The 13,854-nt window shown below is 40.8% G+C and overlaps 1 protein-coding gene across 1 annotated transcript in view; it reads right to left on the bottom strand.

Moving 5' to 3' along the window:
- Positions 1 to 854: 854 nt before the first annotated feature.
- Positions 855 to 13,854, bottom strand: part of UBE2U (ubiquitin conjugating enzyme E2 U) — a 206,790-nt gene continuing 193,790 nt past the window's right edge. The window contains exon 8 of the mRNA XM_049879486.1: positions 855 to 892. The gene's annotated coding sequence lies outside the window, so the exon portion shown is untranslated. The remainder of the gene's footprint in view (positions 893 to 13,854) is intronic.

Below are 13,854 nucleotides of genomic sequence, written 5' to 3'. Positions count from 1 at the left end.
TCAGTCCTTCATGTAACTCAAAAAGGCTGTCTGGGCAAAGATGGTAACTCTTCTACATGTACCCTACTTTACACCATAGGCTAAGGACTCAAAGGAGACAGTTTCACGGAGCTTGTCCCCCTAGCTTCTGGGAGCTGTCCCCGTGGAGACAAAGAACTCTTCTACGTGTGCCTCCATCAGGCACCATAGGCAAGAGACTCAAAGGGGGTCTACCTTCAGTCCACTCCCCCTCGCTAGGTCGGCTTAGTTGTTGTTGTGTGTCATTGAGTTGATTCTGCCTCATAGTGGCTCTATAGGACAGAACAGAACTGCCCAATAGCGTTTCCTAGGCTGAACTCTTCAGGGGAGCAGATCCCCAGGTCTTTTCTCCCATGGAGCAGCTTGTAGATTCAAAATGCTGAACTTTAGGTTTGCAGCCAAGTGCTTTGACCATTGTGCCACCAGGGCTCCTAGGCTTAGTTAAAAATCCATTGCTGTCAAGTCGATTCCAACTCATAGCGACCCTACAGGACAGAGTAGAGCTGCCCCACAGGGTTTCCAAAGAGTGGCTGGTGAATTTGAACTGCCGACCTTTTGGTTAGCAGCCGAGCTCTTAACCACTATGCCACCAGGGCTCCTCTCTTTGTCCCACAGCAGCCTTTAAAAGGATTCCCAGTGGTCTCTGGTTCTTTGTGTTCACAATTTGTGTAATCTCCTCCCCTTGAGTGTGAGCTGAACCTAGTGACTTACCTCTAACATAATACAGAAGAAGTGATGGGATGTCACTTCTGAGATTAGGTTACGAAAGAACTGTAGCTTTGATCTTGCTTGCCTTTTCTTCTTTTCTTGCTTTCTCCCTCTGATGGAAGCCAGCTGCCATGTTTGAGTTGTCCTGTGGAGGGGTCCACACGGCCTGGGACAAGAGACACTTCTAAGGAACTTAATTCTGTCAACGACAATACGCACGAGCTGATCTTCCCTTAGCCAAGCCTTTAGATGAGAACATTGCCCCAGATGATACCTTGATTGCAGCCTTGTGAAAGACCTTGAGGAAGAGGTACTCAGCTAAGCTAGGTCTGGATTCCTGATCCACAGAAACTATGAGATAATGTTTGCTGTTTTAAGCTCCGCCACCCGTTGATCATTTTGTTTTACTGTGGTGGCTTGTGTGTTGCTATAATGCTAGAAGCTATGCCACTGGTATTTCAAATACCAGCAGGGTCACTCACTGGCTGGTGACTAAGACAGACTAGGAAGAAAGGCCTAAAGATCTACTTCTGAAAATTAGCCAATGTAAACCTTATGGATTACAACAGAACACTGCCCGGCTTGCCTGCTTTGGACATATCATCAGGAGGGATCAATCACTAGAGGAGGACATCATGTTTAATGAAGTAGAGGGCCAAAGAGGGTGTGGGAGACCCTTGGTGAGATGGATTGGGACAGTAGCATAAGGATGTACACTAACATGCTGGCGATGATGATGTTGTACATGAGGTCTCCGTGAGTCAGAGTCGACTTAATGGCAGCTAACAACAACAAGATTTTTAGCTACAAAGTTTTGGGGTAATTTTTTATGCAGCAATGGATAACCAATACACCCAACATAGGAATGATAACCATGTCTTCCAAAGCAAAAATATGAACATCTAATTGGGGAATGATAATTTTAAATTGGGATGGTCCTTATAATTCAGAGGCATACAATTGCTAGCAGGCTGCCACATCTTTCTCCCATAGAGCAGCTGGTGAGTTTGAACTGCCAACATTTCAGTTAGTAGCCGAGTGCTTAACCACAGTGCCACCAGGGTTTCTTTGCTATAGGCCTAGACTATGGCAATGCAAGTACTTTCTTTATCCAAGAGGATAAAGCAGGGGTCAGCAAAATACTGCCTGTAGGGCAGATGCCTGTTTTTGTAAATAAAGTTTTATTGGAACACAGGCACACCCATTCATTTCCATATTGTCTATGACTGCTTTTGCAGAATTGAGTAGTTATGATAGAGACTATCTGGCAAACAAGCCTGAAGTTTTTACTATCTGGCCCTTTAAGAAAAACATTTGTTGATCCCCTTCTCTAGAAGTAAAAACTAATAAAGAATTCTTGGAATCTTTATCCTTAGTGCTTTCCGAGGAGTCTACTCTTTGCTCTGTCTACTCAGTTCTTCCGTAAAAGACTGGTAAGCAGGTCTAATAGCTCCCATCCACCTATGGGAGCCTACTACCAAGTGGTTTAGAGCAGTGGCTTTAAAATTTTTCACAATGATCCACAATAAGAAATCAAGTTCATACTACAACCAAAGATACCATGTATGTGTGTATATATAAGAGAAACAAATGTATCACAAACCCATACTTACTATGTATGGTAACCTTTTATATGCAACATTCTCCAATATTTTGTTTTCTTTCTTTTTTTTTTTTATGCTGACTTCTCCATTAAATTGATTTCCCTGATGGAACCACTGAAAGGTTATAATCTCCTGGGTAAGAAACCCTGGTCAGGCCTACATGTATGGTATTGAGCATACTTGACTTCTAATCTCAATTCTGGCTCTCATTCCCTGGGCAGTCATTGGCTGGGAACCTGACTTCTCTGAGACTCAATTTTCTCACTAGAACATGGGACTAGCATCCATGGAGTGTTGTGAGAATGAAAATGAGAAAGTATGTGTAAATTGCTTACGTGCTTAGCACATGGTAATGCTTCCATAAAAACAGCAACAAAGGTAACCGTTCCTCTACGTCTCTCAGCATATTAATTGAGTTTCTCGTCCTTCCACCATGGAAAAAAGAGATACTCCCCAAAGAAATTCCTAACAAAGGGCTGGAAATGTCTATGGAATCATTGTTCCTTTTCTGATATTCATGCATGAGTATGTTGGCAAACCAAAAGCTGTGTGTCAATTGGCAGTGCAATGCCCAGGGGCCTATAAACAGCCGCCTTTGCCAAATTGGTTTCATGCACCTCCCCTCATTTTATTTCATCCCACGGCCATTATATTTGCCAACCATTGAAGTCTAAGGAAGGTGAATGTTTAACTCTAAAATGTATCCATACTTAGACAATCCCAGCTGGAAAGATTTCTCCTCACCTACCCTCTTTTGGGAAGGAAAATTGGTTTTACTGTCCTGAGTCTTCAACATTTTTCTCCCTAATTGCTCTTAATTCTCTCCAGTGCCTCAGACTGCTGCTTATATTTACATCTTAAAGTCCATTCCTGTCCAAGAAAGGTTTAGTGGCACTTTTTAGGGGGCTGTTAAGCCTGGATCAAAACGAATTAAGTTCAAAATCTGCCTTTGGGCCATTTGCCCCCTTTCCTCCTGGTCCTTTAAAAGCACCCAAGGCCTTGACTTCAGGTCTCCAGGGGCTGTCTGAGAGAGCTTTGCTGCACACCAATTTTCACTTTGAATTACGGGGACCGTAAACTCCACCCACAGTTCAAAGAGAAAGGCAGGAGAAACTCAATCAGCTTTAGCTCATTTGAAGCCAAACCCATTTCACACCTCCCCTCTCAACCAAACATCTTTCTCTGAGATTCTTGAAGCTGGTATGGCAACAGCCTTGGGTTCTCTGATTTCTCAGGAACAACTTAATGACCACCCAAACGACTCATCTTGGTGACTTCCTACTTAATTCCCCATGTCCAATCAAAGTCCCACCTCAAACATATCATTTTGTTACCACCAGTTCTAGGCTAGAGTCTAAAAAGTTTTTTTTTTTTTTTTTTTTAAATAAGTGAATAGTGTCCGCAGACCTGACAAACCCTGGCTGTGGGAACCTGAACAAATAGAGAGGGTGCCCCCTCTTGTGGACTGCTACCTGTATAGGAACAACTTCTTTCCCAGCTACCTAGTGCGACAGTTTCCACAATTTATAAGGCCTCTGGAAGATTCTTCACTTTCCTCCTCTTTATCCCCTGCCTTTTCTGTGGAAAAGGAGGAGGAACAGCAACGTTCTGCTGTTGGTCCCAGGCTGCTTCCTTGGATTTCTTGATACCATAGGACTTGGTCTGTCTATCAAGGTAGAAATGGTTCATCCATTTCTTGTGTGCCATTGCTGGATTCTGGACCATTGTCAACTGATTCAAGGCTTATAAGAGAATGGATGTTTACATTATACAGAATAGGGGTTCTAACCCCAGCTCTGCCAATTACTGAGTAACCTTGAGCAAATCACTTTACCTTTAGGGGCCTCAATGTTCTTCTTAAGGTAAGGTGATTAGATTAGCCACTTGGTAGTGGCTGCTGGGGGCATTGTGTGGAAAAGATCTGTTGGACCACATTTAGGCTCAATAATTGATTATTGATGTCTGCCATGGATAGGTACATGTTTGGGAGCTATATCACCCACCACATATTTCTCATTCCCTAACTTTTCTATTAATTATCCCTTATCCTAACTTTCTTTGATGAGTTCTATAATCTTACGTGACTGATACTGAGATTTATCCCAATTTAATTTCATTTTTTTAAAGAATTTGCCTTTGTATCTACGGAAATGGGGAGAAGGAACAGAAAAATTTGATCCTCCAAACTGATACTACCCTTTGATTAACAAGGACTCAGAAATTTGGTCCATTGTTTCGTTTTAATTAGCTGAAGAAACTGGAGAAGAGGAACTCTTTTGTTAAAACACAGCCCTCATGTTTCTTGCCCTAAAATCAGGAAAATAATGCTTATCTCCTTTTTAGCACATCAGGCCATTATGGACAAAATTCTGACTTAAAGAATGACCTTCAAATACTAATGATAAAAAAATTAAAAAACAATTTAAAGGTTCCCATGCTTCAATTGAAGATAATGAAAAAGCTAAAAATAAATAAAGTAATAAAATATCTATCTGTACCTTCCTGAAAGAATAAATAGTAAGAAGGGCCATAAAAACTTTTCAGGTTTAATGGATGTATGTCTGAGGAGAGTGTGATCGAGAGGGTTCTACACCAAAATACAAATAAACAACAGCCAAATAGTTGTAAATAGGATGAATATTTGGTTCAACTGAGAGCACACATCATGCACGGATTACTAATTTTGAAAAATTTAGACTACAAAAGTAAAATTTACATAAAAACTACTCAGAACAGAATTTAATCTTGCTTTGATGGTTCCCAGGACACTCCGAAATTTTGTAGTGCTGCTGGGTCATCAAGTCAAGCAGAAATGACCTTACACTCTAATAGCAGGTATAGGTGGTTGGGCTGAATCTGTCCTAACTTCACACCATATCTTGATATACATTGGGGCAATAAATAACATTTTGATTATTTTTTCAAAAAGGTAGCATGAAGGAAGTATAGGAAAAATATCACTGATTTGAACCTTTCACTTATTTAGATTATGTTATGGATTGAATTATGTCCCCTCAAAATGTGTGTCAACTTGGCTAGGCCATGATTTCCAGTATTGTGTGATTGTCCTCCACTTTGTGATTTGATGTAATTTTCCTATGTGTTGTAAATCTTAAACTCTATGATGTTAATGAGGCAGGATACAATCAATAGGATTAGGTTGTATCTTGAGTCAATCTCTTTTGTGATATGAAAAAGAGAAGTGAGCAGAGAGGAGAGGGACCTCCTCCCACCAAGAAAGAAGAGCCAGGAGTGGAGTGCTTCCATGGGACCTGGGGTCCCCGCCCTGAGAAACTCCTAGACCCAGAGGAAGACTGATGCCAGGACCGTCCCTGGAGCTGACACAGAAAGCCTTCCCCTGGAGCTGGCACCCTGAATTCAGACTTCTAGCCTCCTGGACTGTGAGAGAATAAATTTCTGTTTACTAAAGTCATCCACTTGTGGTATTTCTGTTATAACAGCACTAGGTAACTAAGACTGATTCTTTACGTCATGTTTATTGTATCTTTTATTAATACAAAGTCCACATTTTCAATACAATTTTTTCAGGGATTGCCCTTTATAAAAATCTCCTATCAGAGCTTTAGAAGCACATCACGCACAAACAATGAGTGTCTATTACACTACCTTCATGTGAACGAGATGTTTTTCTCCCATAGTCAAGAGTTTCCCCTCACTTGAAAATGATCCACTAGGCGGTAATGTTCTCCAGGTGTTTGAAATAGGCTTCACAAGATAGGCTCTGCATGTGTGGAGTATGGTCAGCTTTACAGACTCTGGGAGATAGAGGCTTTCCCTGATCACCTCTACTGACATCTTCAGTCTAGACTTTTCTCTGGCTCTAGAACCTCACATCTACTGCGTGATGATTTAACACAATTTACCTATTTATGCTAAGGAACCCTGGTGGCACAACAGTTAAGCATTTGACTGTTAACTGAAAGATTGGTGGTTTGAACTTACCCAGTGGCTCTGTGGGAGAAAAGACCTGGAGATGTGTTCCTGTAAAGATTAAAAAAAAAAAAAAAAAATACAGCCTAATAAATCCTACAGGGCAGTTCTACTCTGTCACAATGAAGTTGCTATGAGTCTAAATTGACCTCATGGCACCTAACAACAACTACCACCTATTTATGAGTCAGGCACATGCCAGAAATTAGGAGTTCCTAAATTAATAACATAATGGCTGAGAAGACCGAACTGGTTGGAGGGACACGCAATCTGCTTGGACTCCAATCACTTCAAATATGCCTCAACCCACACTCAAAAAACTAAAAACAGATGACATGAAAACTATGGGAACCTGACATAGCTTGTGAAATCTAAGTTCCTTCAAGGCAACCTAAACCATATCCCTATACTATAAGGTCCTTGTAGGTCCCTCAGAAGGTCAGGTGTAGCGGGAGAGGCCCAGAGCTGAGTTTAGAAGAACTGTAACGTTAGTTCTGATTCTGCCTCTAATTTTGTGGCTTTGGGCAAGTCACTTCACCTCTCTGTTCTTCTGTAAAATCAGCAATTGGAATTAAAAAAACCAGAGGCATGGCCACCCATAAAATAGAAGTGTCTCTGAGGTGGACACTGGTAGTAGCCAATCACTATTCAGACAGGGAACCTTCACCTAAGAACATCTAGCAGATAGTCCCTAACACTGGTGGTACATCAGCATACCCTACGTAGCTCAGTGGTTCTCAGGATAGGCTGAACACTCAAATCACCTGGGGAGATTTTAAGGCTATAGTCATGCCCAGGCTGAAACCCAGAACAATTAAGTCAAATTCTTGGGAGGTCAAAAACCACCACTCTAGTCTGATGTCAGTGAACTCCAAATGACTCCCTGATTTCTGATTCCATGTTCAACAAGCATTCTTCTCTGGTCAATATTCGTCTTCCCACACAGATTTGTTTACAGGGAGAAAAACATGCTGGTCAAAATGATTTTGAATATTTTGGGCCCTGGACATTTATAAATCTTATTGTAAATTCATGAAGTGGTGTTCTCTTGTCCCTATGCCTGCCCTGTGAATGGAATTAATGTGAGTCAGCTCCTGAGAGCTTGGCCGGCTATCAGTGCGGGGGTAAATCTGATGTCTAAGCTGGCAAGGGTGGGGCCAGCACCTGGCCCTTGGAGATCTCACCAAGCTAATGAATACCAAACAGTCAGGTCCTTTGGGAGATGGGCCACTACCTGTTCCCATGAGAAAAGTGTATTTGCCATGAATTGCTCTGTGTGTGGGCAGAGTTAGTGGGTGTGTATTCCTTTCTCACACCTTAAGGCAGTATTTCCCTTGTTATTCGTGTTGTTCCTTATACAATGTAATATATACATAATCTATTTAATAATCTACTTATTTTTTTTTAAATGAGGAGTTGGACTATATAATCTATTAGATCATTTTACAGTCATAATCTACTATTGGTTTTAGTATTTCCTGCAGGAATTCTTACCCATTTCTTAGTCTGATTCGCTCCAGAATTTTCCTTTGGTATTTTAGTGTTCTCTGGTAAACACTATCTCTTATAAATGAAAAAAAAAGCTGCCTTGTTACCAGCCTGGTCACCCACTATCCTACCCATTTGAAGTTGTTGTTGTTGTTAGGTACCATTGAGTTGGTTCTGACTCATAGCAACCTTATGTGCAACAGAACGAAATACTGCCCCGTCCTGCGCCATCCTCACAATCGTTGTTATGCCCGTTGCTACAGCCATTTCATTGAGGCTCTTTTTTGCTGACCCTCTACTTTACCAAGCAACCTATTCAATGTAGGTCCCATGATATACAGTCATATTTTGCAAAGGTCTTCTGATGGCTTGAAGTGTGTCCCCCAAAAATATATGTTGTAAATCTTCTATGCCTGTGGTTATAATCCCATTTGGGAATAGATTATAATTCCTAGGTTAATGAGACAAGGTTAGTATAGGGTGTGTTTTGAGTCAATTTCTTTCTTTTTTTTTTTAATAATTTTTATTGTGCTTTAAGTGAAAGTTTACAAATCAAGTCACTCTCACACAAAAACCCATATACACCTTGCTACACACTCCCAATTACTCTCCCCCTTATGAGACAGGCCGCTCTCTACCTCCACTCTCTCTTTTCGTGTCCTTTTTGCCAGCTTCTAACCCCCTCCACCCTCTCATCTCCCCTCCAGGCAGGAGATGCCAACATAGTCTCAAGGGTCCATCTGATCCAAGAAGCTCACTCCTCATCAGCATCCCTCTCCAACCCATTGTCCAGTCTAATCCATGTCTGAAGAGTTGGCTTCGGGAATGGTTTCTGTCCTGGGCCAACAGAAGGTCTGGGGGCCATGACCACCAGGGTGATTCTAGTCTCAGTCAGACCATTAAGCCTGGTCTTATGAGAAATTGGAGTCTGCATCCCACTGCTCTCCTCCTCCCTCAGGGGTTCTCTGTTGTGTTCCCTGTCAGAGCAGTCATTGGTTGTAGCCAGGCACCATCTAGTTCTTCTGGTCTCAGGATGATGTAGTCACTAGTTCATGTGGCCCCTTCTGTCTCTTGGGCTCGTAATTGCCTTGTGTCCTTGGTGTTCTTCATTCTCCTTTGATCCAGGTAGGTTGAGACCAATTGATGCATCTTAGATGGCTGCTTGCTAGCGTTTAAGACCCCAGAGGCCACTCTTCAAAGTGGGATGCAGAATGTTTTCTTAATAGATTTTATTATGCCAATTGACTTAGATGTCCCCTGAAACCATGGTCCCCAGACCCCTGCCCCTGTTACGCTGGCCTTCGAAGCATTCAGATTATTCAGGAAACTTCTTTGCTTTTGGTTTAGTCCAATTGTGCTCACGTCCCCTGTATTGTGTGCTCTTTCCCTTCATCTAAAGTAGTTCTTATCTCCCTCCCTCCCTCCCCCCCTCGTAACCACGTAAGAATGTTTTCTTGTCAGTTTAAACTATTTCTCAAGTTCTTATAATAGTGGCCTTATACAATATTTGTCCTTTTACAGCTGACTGATTTCACTCAGCATAGCCTTCCAGGTTCCTCCATGTTATGAAATGTTTCACAGATTCCTCACTGTTCTTTATTGATGCGTAGTAGTCCATTGTGTGAATATACCATACTTTATTTATCCATTCGTCCGTTGATGGGCACCTTGGTTTCTTCCATCCTTTTGCTACTGTAAACAGTGCTTCAATAAACATGGGTGTGCATATATCTATTCGTGTAAAGGCTCTTATTTTCTAGGATATATTCCAAGGAGTGGGGTTGCTGGATTGTATGGTAGTTATCAGGTCGCTATGAGTTCGAATTGACTCGAAGGCAGTGGGTGGTGGTTTATGGTAGTTCTACTTCTAGCTTTTTAAGGAAGCGCCAAATTGATTTCCAAAGTGGTTGTACCATTTGACATTCCCACCAGCAGTGTAGAAGTGTTCCAATCTCTCCACAGCCTCTCCAACATTTATTATTTTGTGTTTTTTGGATTAATGACAGCCTTGCTGGAGTGAGATGAAATCTCATGGTAGTTTTGATCTGCATTTCTCTAATGGCTAATGGTCGTGAACATGTCCTCATATATCTGTTACCTACCTGAATGTCTTCTTCAGTGAAGTGTCTGTTCACATCTTTTGCCCATTTTTCAATTGGGTTATTTGTCTTATTGCAGTTGAGGTTTTGCAGTACCATGTGGATTTTAGAGATCAGGTGCTGATCAGAAATGTCATAGCTAAAAACTTTTTCCCAGTCTGTAGGTAGTCTTTTTAATCTTTTGGTGAAGTCTTTGGATGAGCATAGGTGTTTGATTTTTAGGAGCTCCCAGTTATCTAGTTTCTCTTCTGCATTGTGAGTAATGTTTTGTATACTGTTTATGCCATGTATTAGGGCTCCTAATGTTGTCCCTATTTTTTCTTCCATGATCTTTATCGTTTTAGATTTTATATTTAGGTCTTTGATCCATTTTGAGTTAGTTTTTGTGCATGGAGTGAGGTATGGGTCTTGTTTCATTTTTTTGTGGATGGATATCCAGTTATGCCAGCACCATTTGTTAAAAAGACTGTCTTTTCCCCATTGAACTGTTTTGGGGCCTTTGTCAAACATCAGCTGCTCATATGTGGATGGATTTATGTCTGGATTCTCAATTCTGTTCCACTGGTACATGTATCTGTTGTTGTACCAGTACCAGGCTGTTTTGACTACTGTGCCGGTGTAACAGGTTCTAAAATCAGGTAAAGTAAGGCCTCCTACTTTGTTCTTCATTTCAGTAATGCCTTATTTATCTGGGGCCTCTTTCCCTTCCATATGAAATTGGTGATTTGTTTCTCCATCTCATTAAAGAATGTCCTTGGGACTTGGATCGGAATTGCCTTAAATGTATAGATCGCTTTTGGTAGAATAGACATTTTTATAATGTTAAGTCTTCCTATCCATGAGCAAGGTATGTTCTTCCACTTATGTAAGTCTCTTTTGGTTTCTTGAAAAAGTGTACTGTAGTTTTCTTTGTATAAGTCTTTTACATCTCTGGTAAGATTTATTTCTAAGTATTTCATCTTCTTGGGGGCTACCGTAAATGGCATTGATTTGGTGATTTCCTCCTCGATGTTCTTTTTGTTGGTGTAGAGGAATCCAACTGATTTTTGTGTGTTTATCTTGTGTCCTGATACTCTGCTGAACTCTTCTATTAGTTTCAGTAGTTTTCTGGAGGATTCCTTAGGGTTTTCTGTGTATAAGATCATGTCATCTGCAAATAGAGATACTTTGACTTCTTCCTTGCCAATCTGGATGCCCTTTATTTCTTTATCTAGCCTAATTGCTCTGGCTAGGACTTCCAGCACAATGTTGAATAAGAGTGGTGATAAAGGGCATCCTTGTCTGGTTCCCGATCTCAGTGGGAATGTTTTCAGGCTCTCTCCATTTAGGGTGATGTTGGCTGTTGGCTTTGTATAAATGCCCTTTATTATGTTGAGAAATTTTCCTTCTATTCCTATTTTGCTGAGAGTTTTTATCATGAGTGAGTGTTGAACTTTGTCAAATGCCTTTTCTGCATCAATTGGTAAAATCATGTGATTCTTGTCTTCTGTTTTATTTATTTGGTGGATTACATTAATTGTTTTTCTAATGTTGAGCCATCCCTGCATACCTGGTATGAATCCCACTTGGTCATGGTGAATTATTTTTTTGGATATGTTGCTGAATTCTATTGGCTAGAATTTTGTTGAGGATTTTTGCATCTACATTCATGAGGGATATAGGTCTATGATTTTCTTTTCTGGTGGTGTCTTTACCTGGTTTGGGTATCAGGGATATGGTGGCTTCATAGAATGAGTTTGGTAGTATTCCATCCTTTTCTATGCTCTGAAATACCTTTAGTAGTAGTGGTGTTAACTCTTCTCTGAAAGTTTGGTAGAACTCTGCAGTGAAGCCGTCCGGACCAGGGCTTTTTTTTTGGGAGTTTTTTGATTACTTTTTCAATCTCTTCTTTTGTTATGGGTCTATTTAGTTGTTCTACCTCTGTTTGTGTTAGTTTAGGTAGGTAGTGTGTTTCTAGGAATTCATCCATTTCTTCTAGGTTTGCAAATTTGTTTGAGTATAGTTTTTCATAGTAATCTGGTATGATTCTTTTAATTTCAGTTGGGTCTGTTGTAAAATCACCCATCTCATCTGTTATTCGGATTATTTGCTTCCTCTTCTGTTTTTTTTTTTTTTTTGTCAGTTTGGCCAGGGGTTTATCAATTTTGTTGATTTTTTCCAAAAACCAGCTTTTGGTCTTGTTAATTCTTTCAATTGTTTTTCTGTTTTCTATTTCATTTAGTTCAGCTTTAATTTTTATTTGTTTTCTTCTGGTACCTGTGGGTTTCTTTTGTTGCTCTCTTTCTATTCGTTCAAGTTGTAGGAATAATTCTTTGATTTTGGCCCTTTCTTCTTTTTGGATGTGTGCATTTATTGATATAAATTGGCTTCTGAGCACTGCTTTTGCTGTGTCCCAAAGGTTCTGATAGGAATTGTTTTCATTCTCATTGGATTCTATGAATTTCTTTGTTGGTGTTGTTGTTTGGTCCCGTTGAGTTGGTTTGGATTCATAGCGACCCTATGCACAACAGAATGAAACACTGCGCGGTCCTGCGCCATCCTTACAATCATTGTTATGCTTGAGCTCATTGTTGCAGGCACTGTGTCAATCCACCTTGTTGAGGGTCTTCCTCTTTTCTGCTGACCCTGTACTCTGCCAAGCATGATGTCCTTGTCCAGGGACTCATCCCTCCTGACAACACGTCCAAAGTATGTAAGACGCAGTCTCGCCATCCTTGCCTCTAAGGAGCATTCTGGCTGCGCTTCTTCCAAGACAGATCTGTTGGTTCTTTTGGCAGTCCATGGTATATTCAATATTCTTGGCCAACACCACAACTCAAAGGCGTCAATTCTTCTTCGGTCTTCCTCACTCATTGTCCAGCTTTCACATGCATATGATGCAATTGAAAATATCATGGCTTGGGTCAGGCGCACCTTAGTCTTCAGGGTGACATCTTTGATCTTCGACCCTTTGAAGAGGTCTTTTGCAGCAGATTTGCCCAATGCAATGCGTCTTTTGATTTCTTGACTGCTGGTTCCATGGCTGTTGATTGGATCCAAGTAAAACGAAATCTTTGACAACCTCAATCTTTTCTCCGTTTATCATGATGTTGCTCATTGGTCCAGTTGTGAGGATTTTTGTTTTCTTTATGTTGAGGTGTAATCCATGCTGAAGGCTGTGGTATTTGATCTTCATTAGTAAGTGCTTCAAGTCATCTTCACTTTCAGCAAGCAAGGTTGTGTCATCTGCCTAACTCAGGTTGTTAATGAGTCTTCCTCCAATTCTGATGCCCTGTTCTTCTTCATATAGTCCAGCTTCTCGGATTATTTGTTCAGCAAAGAGATTAAGTAGGTATGGTGAAAGATACAATCCTGACGCACACCTTTCCTGACTTTAAACCAATCAGTATCCCCTTGTTCTGTCCAAACAACTGCCTCTTGATCCATATAAAGGTTCCTCTTGATCCATATAAAGTATTCTGGAATTCCCATTCTTCTCACTGTTATCCATAGTTTGTTATGATCCACACAGTCGAATGCCTTCGCATAGTCAATAAAACACCGGTAAACATCCTTCTGGTATCTCTAATTTCAGTCAGGATCCATCTGACATCAGCAATGATATCCCTGCTTCCACATCCTCTTCTGAAACCATCCTGAATTTCTGGCAGTTCCCTCTCGATATACTGCTGTAAATTTCTTTATTCCATCCTTAATGTCTTCTATAATCCAGTCTTTTTTGAGCAGGGTTTTTCAGTTTCCATGTGTTCGATTTCTTTTCCCTGCTTTTCCTGTTATTGATTTCCACTTTTATGGCCTTACGGTCAGAGAAGACACTTCATAATATTTCAGTGTTTTGGATTCTGCTAAGGCTTGCTCTATGACCTAATATGTGGTCTATTCTAGAGAATGTTCCATGTGTGCTACAAAAGAAAGTATACTTGGTTGCTGTTGGGTGGAGTATTCTGTATACGTCTACGAGGTCAAGTTGGTTGACTGTGGCATTT

The sequence above is a fragment of the Elephas maximus genome, chromosome 3 (assembly GCF_024166365.1).
Source record: "Elephas maximus indicus isolate mEleMax1 chromosome 3, mEleMax1 primary haplotype, whole genome shotgun sequence".
In the NCBI taxonomy this organism is placed as follows: Eukaryota; Metazoa; Chordata; class Mammalia; order Proboscidea; family Elephantidae; genus Elephas; species Elephas maximus.
The sequence above is the reverse complement of the archived record's forward strand: the minus strand, read 5'-3'. Positions and strand labels throughout refer to the sequence as shown.